Here is a 13,500-nt window from a genome sequence, read left to right as displayed (position 1 = left end):
CAGGAGACGAGCATGCAGCACTGCCATATGGAGTATTGCATGGGCTGATGCATGGACTGTCGTGGTGGTGAGCACGTGCACCGAGCACATAGACACTTCAGCTGGAGGGAGTGCTGGGTGCATCACTAAGTGCTTTTATGCACTTGCAATTCTATTTATACATCATAAACGTTCAAGGGTGGCTTCCACTGGATATCTTTGAATGAAAACAGTTCTTTCCACCTCTCTGGTCTCTGAAAAATATTAATTAACTGACATGAAGAACCCAACCCACAAAATTCCCAATCCAAACCTGAAGTAACCAGGAGCAAGGTAGTTCAGATCTGGTTCGGACACAGGATAGAAATTAGGTCCAATTGCAAAGCTTGGATCTGTATTCCCACCACTCATCTCCTAGCTTTCCACAGTCGGGTACATGTGGCTGAATCAAATGTATATTAATGTATATATGTATAAGTTTTTGAGACTGTTTTGTGGCAACTTAGATACCACAGCAGGCTGCAAAATACCCGTTTCTGTTGATGGCAAGCAGCAGGAAAGTATGGCTAACCCAAGGAGACATTCTGCTATGGTTGCTTTGCTGGTATTCCTTTGTTACTGGCTGCACTCCCAGGTGCCAGATTCCCCTTATCCAGCTGCCTAAATTCCTCTTAGCAAGGGAGAACCTTTTCCTGTAAAAAGTGACCCAAGCTCAGCACCTCCAGCTTCATTTACTGACGTCGCATGCGACAAGCCCCCGTCCCCAGCGGTGCAGAACCTGGAGGTACGTTCCTTAACCACGTGCCCTGCAGCTGGAGACCACTGGGGCAGCCTCCAGCGCTACTTGCTGCCCTTTGTCTTGCTAGATCTGTCTGAACTAAAGCTGATGATCAGAAGAAACATGGCCAAAGAAATGCACTGAAATGTGAAGGGTAAATCCCTTGGTCTTCAGTTGTGATCCAGTAATTTTTTAGTATTTAGAGGTAAGTAACTATGAGTTCCCTTTCCTGTAATTTGAGCTTTTAACTTCTTTCTAAGTTGCAGTTCTCCTTGTTGTAGTTTCTGGAGGAGGGAAATAGCTTGATTCTCTTTCAGAGCCTGACAGTAATGGCCAAAAATCTAGAGTGAGTTGCAGCTACAGGGAGTCTGTTTGAGAACCCCCTCAGTCTCTGCAAAAGCCAGCTCTGGGTTTGCCCTGAAAGCTTCAATTTCCCAAAAAAGGAAAGGGCGAAAAAGCCTTGAACACTGACTCTTTGAAAGCTGTGAAACTTAGAACAGGTGTGAGCATAGGCAGCTGCCCGGGCTCTGTGTGCAGATATTCCTGCTAATGCCTCCTTAGAACTTAATCTCTGAAACCATCTGCTTATGGTGAGCACATGTCCCCGAGGAGGGGAGGGAGCAAGAACAAATCCTGCAGCCCCTCCGCTTCTTCCACTGTAGCCTGGGTAAGAATTTCGAACAGCAGAATGAGCTCAAGCTGTGTGCCAAGAGGCCTTACTCCCAGCTTTTGTGAGGCAGGGAAACTCTAGTGTCAGTTCTTGGGCTTCAGGGTGGTTACTGTCGAGTCGAAGATCAGGATCTGGCTCATGACTACCTGAACAAAAACAACACTAGACAGGCTTTGGTTCTGCCATCAGCAGAACCTTTAATCCCCTACAAATACGTGGGACCAATTTTTCTTATTTGGGGTCCGTGTCTAAGATCAGCCCAAACCTCCAGCAGAAACCTGACTTGCATCACTTTGATTTCCAGTCTTCAGTCCCTGGGAAGCTAAGTCCTGTAGGATGTCATCTTCAGTGCAGCTATCCTAATAAACTCCAGTGGAGCCTCCAACAGCTACCTCTGAGTAACTCTTGTCTCTTCCTTACGCCTTTTTTCTCCTCAAGTTTCTTTGCTTTTTGACTTGGGACGGACAGCCAATATATCCAAGGATCATGGAAGTGACCGTGCCAGTAGGTGACTCAAAGCCACCCACCGCCCCTTGCCATGCTGCTTGCTCTTTAGCTGTGGAAGCTTGCAGAGGCCAAAGTGCTCTCAGCCGCTGACCTGTTAATGAAAAGCTAGTTCATCAACTTGGGCAAAAAAAACAAATGTACAACAGGCCACTGTTGCCCCGTGACTGCCAGAAGCAGTGTGGTGACAGGAATGGGTCATGCTTCAGCCCATGACTGAAGGGTCCCCAGCTTCAGAGAGACATTCAGGGACTTCCTCTGCATTTGGGGCTGGCCATAAAAAATTGATTATCCTTTGTTACAGCTTCACTTCTGTCACTTTCCATCCCAGAGTCTGTTTTTTACAGAAAACAAGCTACATTCATCAAAAATGACAGAACACAGACTTAATGTAATCATGTATGGGAACATGAATTGCAAATGCAGAACACAAGCACTAAAATGTATTTTCCATTACCGCCACAAAATGAAATAATCATGAACATTTTCCCCCAGAATGAGAACACATGTAGCGTACACTGACACCTTAAAATCCGCTGCCATGCCCTGGCCTCAGGTGCAGGTAGGCTTGGTGACCGCTGGCAGGGCAGAGATCTGCTGGTATCAGGAGCGGTGGCTATCTTATAATCCTCACCATGGAAACTTGTGTTGGTTATTAGTTACAGCAGCTTCTGCAGTCGTATTTGGGTGACGTTCTGGTCATTGCTGGTTGTTAAAGATCTCGTGGTACTCTTAAGCGTAACTCAGCAGAGGTGCTGAAAAAAATAGGCAATGCTGTGTATCTCCTTATTTCTAGATTCTGCTTCTAGCCACTGTTGGATGACTTGCTGCTAAGCTTGAACAAGTCCTCTCACCCCTACTCTGCTTTCAGACATTAGTTGCAAAAATGCAGATATGGCTATTTAAACTAATCTGTTGCTAACCAGTTCAGTTGGTACAGGACGTGTTAATCAAAGTCTTCCTTTCCTTTGCAGATTCACTGGACCACAGTTTTGCCATGCTCTGAACATCTGCTGTGTTGCACTCCAGATGCGGCTGCATTTCACAGGCAGGTAAAGTTATGCCTGTATTTATATGTGAGCCTTTTGGTTGTTTATAACTTGATTTAGTATAAGAAATAATGTAAGGGGCTGGATTGCTTCTGTTGTTCAGGGTCTCAGTAGAGAGAGGAGAAAAGGGTGATAGAATTGGGAATAACCTCTCTGTAAACTAAATTAAATCCAGTACTTGTTCAGTTATTTAGATTATTTTAAACACATGCAAGTTATCCAGCCTGTACTTGCCACAATTCTGCAAATACAAAGCCACTAATAAGAGGGGTTGGAGCCTGCCCTGCTGAAGGATAGTTGGATATGGATCATGATGATGTCTGGAAGGGAAACTAGTAGTTTGATCAAAGCCGTGTGCTCAGCACTGAGTGCTGATGGAATGATATAGAGAGAATAAGGCAGGAAGACAGTGGCTGGTTTACATCTCATCTACCAGAAGCTGCTATGAGGGACTTATTGATCTCTGATTCAGCCACAGGCCATGGGTTAAGTGATGGGATGTATCTGAGAAAGACCAGTCTAACAGCACCCAACAGGAGGTGCTGAAGAGAGCAGCATGCTGTGCTGGGCCAAACTTCTTTCCACCCACAGAGAAGGTGGGACCCTGTCATAAAGAGAAGAGGAAGAGATTTTATTCTAAATGAGTTAAAATGATGTCTTTGCATGAGAGCACTTCAGATAATAAAATATACATAAAACAAATAGACTCAGCAGCTGTAGAATCCAAGAGAAAATCTGGATTTGAAAGAGATTCTTAACTTTTTTGTACTACAACAGTAAGTAAAAACATTTGGTCTTATGCATTTTTCCAGCTGTTTACACATAGTCTGCATCCTCTCCAACAAGTTTGCTTAAAGACCTTTATAGGCGTGTTCTTATGGTCATATAAATGCAATCTCCTGATGTATATGCACATATATCCGCATCCTTGTACATTTGACACACTTTGTGTATGTGCATCATCTCATAGAAATTAACTTCCTCTTTGAATTAATGTGCTTTTATGCATATACATCAATATGTCCCAGGGTGCATATATGTATCTTTGTTCATATTCCCATATGCACCTCATATGCATGAGGTGATCAACATAGTCAAATTGAAAAAATAAGTTATTCCAAATCTGTGTTATTTCTCATTTCATTCCCAAGGGGTAAATGGAACCATTCCAAATGAAAGGTAATCCTGGGACCTGAAGTTTTACATTTCAGCATTCAGCGTGGTTTTAATGCTCTGTACCTTAGACTGTAAGCTCTTCAGGACAGTAAGCAGATTCCCTTCTTTATTTATGCAACAAAAGCAATGACAGATTATTTAAGACTTCAGGTGCTAGGACAGTGCAAATAATTAACAACAATGGTCAGATTTTGTGGAAGGAAATATAAGATGAGTTGGACAGGAAGGTGCCCCCGAAGAATCCGCAAAGCCATCCATCCATCCATGTAAACTTCTGCAGCAGGTTTGTCACTGATTTTTTTTTTTTTTTTTCCACTGGGTTGAAATACTTTATCTACAACTTTGAACACATACCCATTTCTGTGTTCTCTTTGCATGGCTTATAAAATCTAGCACACATGAGCAGTGCATGCTTGTATCTAGAGCTAATATATATACACCTATGTGGTAGAAAACCCAAGCTTTCTGAAATAACTCGTAAACATTCATGGAAATCAAACGTGTCATCCTCTCAGGTAACCAAGTATGTGCAGCATATATGTGGCATTGGAAAAACGTGTGTAGTGTACATAAATCTGTGTAAACAAATATAGAATTTATGCTTCTGTATATTTAGTGTGGGTATATGTACGTGTATTCATGCGAACACTGGATCGGGAAGTCAGTACAGACAATGTGTACGCACCTTCCAGAAGAGGGCATCTGTCTCCCAGTGCAGGCAGCCTTGCTTAACCAATGGCCCCCAGCCTCTCACACCTGGGCACTCACATCTTGCTTGCCAATTTGAGGTTAACAGTGCCAGCACAGAGTGAAATATTAAGGCAGCCGCTTGAAATTCAAAGTGTTTCTTTTAATTAATGGGTGGATGCCACAAGCTGATCCAATCCAGCTCTTAAATTAATCTTAATTACACGGATTTTGTAACTTTGGCATTAGCCAGCCACACAAAATATGTATTTCATAATCCTAGAAACGGGTGAAAAAGACTGCTGCTGAGCTGAGAAGTCAGCTGATGATTTTATCAGCCTCTGTGGCTGTGGGTGTAAGTGTCATTGGGGTGTGTCTGAGATCGTATCGGGAAGACCAAATTAATTCACTCCTGCAAATATCAAAACAAGCTTTTTTTTTTGCCGGCAAGTAGGGAATAGGCAAGGGATTTCTGAGCTGCTATATTTGGAGTTTCTGTGCCATCCAGTGCATACAATAAAGAAAAGAAACATCAGGGAAGTTGGCGATCCATCGTGTTTGGTAACGAGTTGGGAGTGCGTACTCAAAGATTATAGTTTGAGCCTTTAGTTGTTCCCATTGTACTCGCTGATTTGGAGGAAGGGTCAGGAGCTTTTGTAGCTCTGCCAAGGGCTTGCTGTGTGAGACTGGTCAAGAGAAGGGAAGCTTTTTCTCCCTGTGCTTCCATTTTCCTCCTCTGCAGGTCTGTCCATTCAAATTTTTTATTTTATTTTTTTTCTGGATAGAAGCTGCCTCTTAGTATGTGTCCATTCAGCGTAATATGGCATCTAGGTGCTACTCTATTACAAATAATGATAATGGATAAATTGAATTATCTCAGGAGGATTTATACTGGTACTCTGTTAGGGATGAGCATACAGGATCTCTCCAAGCATCCATCATGCCAACTTTAAATAGAAAACAGAGCTGGGAATAGATCGTCAGGGATATTCATAGGAAATGCAGACACACAATTTGCCTAACCAGTCACTGCGTATTCTTCAAATGGGAAGCAAGGCCTCGTCTGTCCGCAGGGATTTGTGCTGCCTTGGGATTAGCACTGCGCGCTGGATTACACTCCTGCTCCTGCGGATGAGACTTGAAAAATGATGGATAAACCTGGGAGTAAGCGCAATTGTAAGCTGTTCTTTAGTCTTGCTCTAAGTCAGAGGGTCAGCACAAGAGCAGTCTGTATATAGCCCAGAGTGACTACTTGTGAAGTGGTAAAGTGCATTTGCGAGCTGTTCCCTGCCATTACTGCCAACCCGGGCGGGGGGAGAGTGGTGAAAGAGCAGAAGATCTGTATGTGTGTAATTCACCCACGGAGAAACATTCTGCTGTACACAGCTCTACGTACATGCACACTCGTGCACGGAGGTACACATGTACCTTTCATTCATGCCTCACAAGCATCCCTTTTTTCATTTGCTCTACACTACAGGCATCAGAAATGCTCGTAGAAAGATTTTTTTCCCTTGAATGGGCTTGTAAATGCTATTCTTATGTCTGACCTGTGATTTCTCTCAGTGCCTGTCTGTGTGAAATACATTGTTTGAAGGCAGTCTGCCTATATTCTTACAACCATTTTGTATTTGGCTAATCCGATATACTTGCGTCTTTCTGGTTAACATTCTTACCTTCTAAAGCATTTCCTGAAGTTGCTTTACAGGGCAGGGTTAGTTTGGATATCAATTTGGGGGTTTGTTTTCATAGTACTTTTGGAAGCATAAGTGGGAAAATGTTAAACCTCATGTCAATTTGCCTAATTGATGTGAAACTTGATTGTGGCCGGGGAGGAGTGGATTTCCCTACTTCAGTCTTATGAATAATTTGCTCATCTGAAAAGAGAGAGAAAATCCAGTAAATCCTGGCAGCCAATGCAACTATTCTCACAGCCTGAGATTCTCCCAAAATACAGAGAAAAAAATAGGGAAATTACGTGCCTGACACCCATGGGACACTTTGTAATGCAGAATCTTTGCATTTTGTTTGTTTTGGTTGGAGCTGATGGAATCTTCCTAGGAGTCAAATTATTTTTACTTCAATTTTGTGGGATTTCTTGTGCTTTTCTCTAAAGCACTTATTTCTCAAGTAACGGTAATGGAATCAGGATTAGATAGACTGCTCATGAAATACTGTATCATTTCGGTGTTCCTGAGATGCTAGAACATGCTCAGTTCTGAATTTTTTTAATCTCCAAGGCTTGCTGGAGTTGGTGTGGCTCGAGTAGGAATGACACAGAACTTCCTGGGTTTTCAAATTCGAAAACCTCTAGATATCTGAACTCATCCAGCAATGGGGAGGAAGCCAGCAGGCAAATGGAGAAACCTTTCCAGCTTTCAGTGTAGGTAGGAAGCAGAATGAGTTAATGTTGGCCCAAAGGGCCACAATAAATAATGAGAGCTCTTCCAAGTATATCGGGGGAAAGAAATATGAGAGAGAAGGTAAGCCCATTAATAAATTAGGAGAGAGCTGGAATCAATGGTGATTCTAAAATGGCTGAGCTACTTAACTTTTTTTTTTAATTGGTCTTTAAGAAGAAAAATATAGAAATGGAATATGGACCATTAGGAAGTAATGAGCATCTTGGCACCCTAGCTGTTGATGTAAAGCAGATAAGGGAACACTTGAAAGAATGGATAGCAACAAATCAGCAAGTCCAGCTGATGAGCATCCTGGGATGTTTAGGGAATTGGCTGCTGAATTCACTGAACTGCTGGCAGGTATTTTTGAAAAGTTGTGGATTAAACAGGCAGGTCCTTCATGATAAGTCCATATTAGTAGTTCTGGAACAAAGACCAGCCTTGCAAAGCTATCGGGAGCGATCCCAGCAATTACCACGTTACACAGCCCATTGCCTTTTCAGTTTGAACAAATGCTAAGAGAGGAGTATGTGAGTTTCAGGAAGTGTAAGTTCATAAACCGGCCAGGCTGCCAATCAAACCAGATAGTTCTTTTGCTTCACATAATCAACATTACCACTTTTGTCTTCTCAGTGAACATGCACAATTCGACCAGAGCTGATTCAGCTGTGCCAGTGAAAACCCACCTAATAAACTTACCTAATGGTTTGTGGATTTCAGTTTAGCTTAATGTTTGAAAATGCGGCTCCTTCAAGCAGTTCACTAGATAGATCTCTATTGGTGTAAGCTTTCTGCTGTAAGACTTCAGGCTGCTCTGATTCTTCCTCCAAATGAATTTCTTGATTTTCAGCAGCCTTGTTGCTGCTGCTGTATGAGAGGCTGAAATTTGTCTTTTGTACCTGTTGCTAAAGTTGCTCCTTCCAGGTGAAGTACAGTAGGCTAGGAGGTCATGGGATGTTCTAGACTGTCAAGATGACAGCCTCAGCCTGCTGATCCAGCAGAGCAAAATCCATTCCTTGAGTGTGGGGGCAATACGGTGCCACCTCTCTATAAGTATATTTCAGTAAATGGGGGTGGTAGCTTTCCTTGAAAAACCTGTGGGATTTCCAAGTCTGCAGATAGGATTGTGGCTTTTTCTCCTGATTCTTTGTCTGGACTTACAGAGAAGATTGGTAAGCAGAATATAGTGAGTGATATCACTGGATAGTATTCCTATTACAAAAGGATTTTGCCTGTAAAAGATGCCTGTGAAAGGGCAATGCTTGCCAGCATGGAAGAATCAGCACTCTGAATATAATGTGGCTAGTGGAAGGCAGTGTATGAGCACTTCTCAGGATGGAAGGGCTTGGTGAGCTGCCATGTAAGATGCTGTCGCTTACTGTAGGCAGGTGCTCTCCTCAGCCGAGGACTAGCTAGGTGGTGTGTTTTGATTTTTTGTTTTTTAACAGAAAGACCTATAAAATAGAATGTGAATCATTTACCCAGATCCACGATTTACTTAAGGTCTTATTAATGCCCTTCTCTGAAATTTAATGAATAAAGCACCCAGCAATGCAGAGCTTCCACAGATGATGGTATTTCAGGGCAACAAAGTTTTGCTTCCCACATTTTCTTAGGAATTGAGGTAATTAACAGACTTTTGCATAATGTTATCATTGCAGGTTAAAAGACTAGAACTGTCCCTGTCCAGTAACAATACCTGTTCCCTTTCTAACTTTCTTCCCAGGGTATTCATTCTGATTTGATAGGTGGTTTTGCAGAGTCCTGAGTTAACCCCAAAAGCCTGCGCTTAGGCAACGCCTATCTACCAGTGCAGCTGCGGCTTGGAGCTTGTCAGGAGGCTCCTGGTCACTGACTTTGGGGATCAGTGCCAGGATCAAGCTTGGGGAGGATCAAAATTTGGGGGATCAAGGCAGGATGGCTTGCTAACCTCATCCATGCGTCTCCAGCTCTGACACGGACAGGAACACCGTGCTGTGCCTGGTCCTTCAGAGTGCGTAGCTGAGAGATGCAGTGGAGGAGAACTCTCCCCAGGTGTTTGATACCTTTATTGGAGATTTTTTTCCATTTGCAAATAATATACGGAATATATTAGCACAGAAGCTGAGATTCCCCAGCAGTTACATTGCAATTGTCTGTCTGTCTTTCAGATTTCTCCTCCTACGTGCCTTCTTTATACCGCCCAGTGATAGAGAAAGCTTAGACTTAAATGATTTCAGTGGGTGAAAGGCAGGAGGTGGGGAGGGAACTAATATGAAAATTACTTTAATTTAACTGTCTGTCACTCACACTGGCCCAAAGGAGCTCTAAGACCATTATCAGTGACCCTACTAGCCACCCTTTCCTCAAGCATAAACTTGAACTATTATGCACGCTTATGGGTGAGAGCATACTTTCTTCCCTACCTGCCTGTTAAGAGGTGAAACAGGGAAATGTTTGTTGATGGAGGTTGAGGACGCTATGAATACGAAGCCAGAAGTTACCTTGCACAGCGAGTGCTCAGAGGTCTGCAGAGCATCGGGGAAGTCTAGGTTTAGATTACTGTTAAAACAGGGGTCCCAGAAGACATCCCCGTGTGTGGTCACCGAGGAAGCAGTTCTGGGCTATCATTACTTATTAAATATCTCTGGTGATATCGCCCAGGGACCCAAATGCTGGTGTGTTCGACAGGGCTCTAGTGGAGGTTGAACAGGGACACTCGGCTGTCTGATCTCTTCAGTAATGGAGCCCTGGTTCATGGCTAAGGCTCCTAGGTCCACAGTAATGAATGTAATTAGTTCTAATAATGGGTGAGGTGATGCTGTCAAATGAGAGGTGGGAGGGTTCGGCTGGGTTCTTAGGGCCTCATTCTTGTTTATGCAAAGGTTGTTTTACACCCATCTGGCAGCGCAGAGGCCTGCGAAGTTAGGAGGCTGCCCTGCGGGTCTCCGGCTGTAACCTCCACCTCTGCTCGTCCGACAGCACTGGAGGGCATCAAATACCGAGCCAATACGGTGGACTAAAATCTCCCTGGTGTAAATCAGCATAACTCCTTTGACTGCACTGAAGCTATGCTGATTGAGGCCGGCTAAGGACTAGATCCAGGGAATAAATGGTTTTTGCCTTTAGTCTGTCTGTTAGTCCAAAGTCAAGTCCTTCAGATGTCGTGTCCCATGCAGTGTTAGAGAAGGTCACGTTTCGCCTCCTCTCCACCTGGGCTGTCCCCTCTCCTCTGGATAAACAGTATTTCCCCATTGCATTCCCAGTCCCTCACGCTTCACCAGAATTAAATTCATCATTCATTTTTTATGGTTTATACATAGCAGTAATTTATGTTTTCAAATATATTGAGGTCACACTTTAGCAGAAAAAGAGTGTTTCACATTTAAATTGAAGGCATGTTCATTCCATTAAACAGAGATGTTTTGGATAATTTTAAAAGGCTAAAAGTAGTAGAAAGTAACATTAAAATAAAATTTGAGAGATGTAATTACACCTAATCGTACCATAAAATAATCAATACTGCATTACATTATTTCTGACTTCCCCAGTTATAGCCTTTTTTTGTTAAGCTTTTGAATATTGATGAGGTTAGTGGGGTCGCAGTCGACTCTCTGAGGTCTAATGGAGGTGGAATTAAGGTGATGTCCTCTCCTATTACATCTGCATGGGGAGGTGAGCTCTATACTTTCTCAAACTGGGGAGATAACATGGCATCAGAAGCCAATACCTCGGCAACATTTCTTGAGCTGAGATTAGGCTGTCAGTAAGTGCTGACTGGGAAGCTGGCAGTGCTGTCTCCCCATCACAGACCCACTCAATTATACACGCCGGGACGCAGAGGAAATGATGTTCGCGTCAACAGAGATCATTAACAGCTGGAGACCAGTGTGTGTGAGGCGACAAGAACCAGTTCCTTCCAGTTCAGCCAGGGCTTTCTGGGTTTTCTCCGTGTGAGACCGAGAAGGGGTTTTGTTGTGGCTGTTTGCTCCCCTTCTCCCCTGCCCCTTCAGTCCTTTACCCCCCCACCTGACACATACCTCTCTGTTAAAACAGCAGCCCCCTCTGTCTGGACTGCACAGCATTCGTCCGTACCAGCCTGTACCCGTGGGCATGCAGGCACCAGGGAGCTGGGCAGTGGTTCAGCACAGATGTTGGGGCTGGGACCTCGCTTCCACCCGTGTTTGTCCCCGAAGGTACGGTCTGACCGCATCTGCGGGGATGCCTCTGCCACCACAGAGCTCTCGGTTTGAAGGGTTTGCTTTTGTCCTGGTCAGTGCTGCCCTTCGTCCGGGATCGTGAAGCCTTCCGGGGGTTTATCTTTGGGAATTTTTGCCCGCATAAAGAAAAAAGTCCCCTGCTGGGAGACAGCGTTCTGTATTTTCCCTTGGTTCAGTGTGTACCCTCCTAATGCTTTCATGGCTTGCATTAGGGCAGTTTTTAGCATCTAAAGCAAGGGACAGAAGACTGGATAGCCCAAATTTCTGCACCCAAATTTCTGGTATTGTACTGTTTTGTGCCTTCCTGCAAACGTTTAACCCTAGTTTAACCTGGGGAAAAGAGAGGAGATCTGAAGAGACATTGAGCAATAATCTTAGGATTTGTATTTTGCCTTCTGTGCCCATGTTTCTCCCTCCATACGACGAGTATAATGTTCTTTTTACTGAAGTCTGTTTTGCACAATATAGGCAGGAAAAAAAAGGTTTCTTAGCTTTTGATAAACCCTCTGGAAAAGGCAACAAAATGTCATTATTTTCCAGGGTTCTGATAATAACTATGGATGGAATTTTAAAACAGAACCAAATCTAGCAGTGCCCCTGCATTATCCATTTCACATTGCCACAGCATCCTCAGATTACAGCGCTCATAGCAAAAGGAAAGATAACGAGCAGGTCCATATCATTACCATTAATAATAAAAACGATATAATGTATTTTTAAAACTTTCCTTAATGCAACACCAGCCCAGTCATCCCAACACTTGAATTATCACAACTGCCCAAAAATACGTATACAAATACATAGGCAAAACTTTCAGGAGGGGAATACACAAAGTGCAGTTCAGGTGCTGGGTGTCCCCCTACCCACCCTCTTTCTGCAGAGGCTCACTCTCCTCCCCGAGTCTGCCCCACCGCTTCCCGCAGACCAGCCGTGCCCCAGCCTTGCAGGCTGCCCGTTAAATTATTCCTCCCCTTAGACCCAGTGCAGTCTCAGGGGTCTGGCTATATGCAGCCCCCCAGCACCCATCAGTCCTGCCGTGCCAGTTGCTGAGGTGTTTTGCTGGTGCCTGTTCCCATGTACACCAAACTCTGCTTTCCCCATCCTCTTTTGCTCCATGCACCCCGTTTTGTTCCTGCTCTGAAATCCAGTTGTTAAAAATCGTGGTGGAAGGTGGTTATTTGCCCAAGAGCAAACAGTGGCCATCCCTCTGCTGCAGACACGAGACACCCCCCTCTTCTGATTAGACTGAATTGCTTTCAATTGACTAACATAACAAGCTGCCGCTGCTGCTTTTTCTTTTTTTTTTTTTTTAAATTTGAAAATGGAAGGGACACTATTAGGAAATTTACATTTGCGAATATGATATTTAATTAGCAATATTAATAAATTAATAGAAGTAAAGAACCTTGTCGAGACTCCAGATTAATAAAACATGCTCTAGTTGAGTAAATGAGGTGAGCCAGGGATGTGATGCCCGTGGAGGATACAGGGGAAATCTCACTCCCTAAATACCCCTTAAAAAAAGGATGAGGGGCAATAACGAGTTGGGGCAAAGCTTTTTCTGTCTTCTAGCACCCCTCACGGTTACGTGCTAACCCTTTCCCCATCGTGCCGCAATACTTATATATGAAATTAAGTGCAGTTTTTCTGCCTGCATTCAGCCTTGCCCTGCCAGGAAGCTGAATGAGTCAGTGGCAGGGAGTGGAGGAGAACCAGAGCTTGCGGGTGGAAGGTAACAGAATGGACGGTGACAGGGTAAATGCTTGGAAATGTTTGGTCAGATCCATTAGAAAGCAATAAAAGAGACTTCTAATATTTTCTGATCTGATCCCCTGCCTAACGTGCTGCACGGGCTCTCACTTAGCTATGACTGTATCCAGCTCGGTCTCTGCAGACCAAGACGTGGGGAGGTTTGCCCTAGAGGGATGCTCAGTGCAGATGGAGCAGAGCCACGCAGGAGGCGACATCTCAGCGCAGACTCGAGCAGGGGAAGCGGCACAGCGTGGGCTCGGTTGAGAAGAATGACCGCATTGAGCAGAGGTCTGACACAGCGTGA

General features: G+C 44.0%; 1 long non-coding RNA gene across 1 annotated transcript in view; it reads left to right on the top strand.

The window, feature by feature from the left end:
- LOC121058230 overlaps positions 1–13,500 on the top strand; it is a 73,342-nt gene that overhangs the window by 36,784 nt on the left and 23,058 nt on the right. Inside the window, exon 3 of the long non-coding RNA XR_005814127.1 lies at positions 2,906–2,983. This is a non-coding gene — a long non-coding RNA (uncharacterized LOC121058230). The remainder of the gene's footprint in view (positions 1–2,905; positions 2,984–13,500) is intronic.

The sequence above is a fragment of the Cygnus olor genome, chromosome 21, assembly GCF_009769625.2.
Source record: "Cygnus olor isolate bCygOlo1 chromosome 21, bCygOlo1.pri.v2, whole genome shotgun sequence".
Lineage (NCBI taxonomy): Eukaryota > Metazoa > Chordata > Aves > Anseriformes > Anatidae > Cygnus > Cygnus olor.
This window is presented reverse-complemented; position numbering and strand designations above follow the sequence as displayed.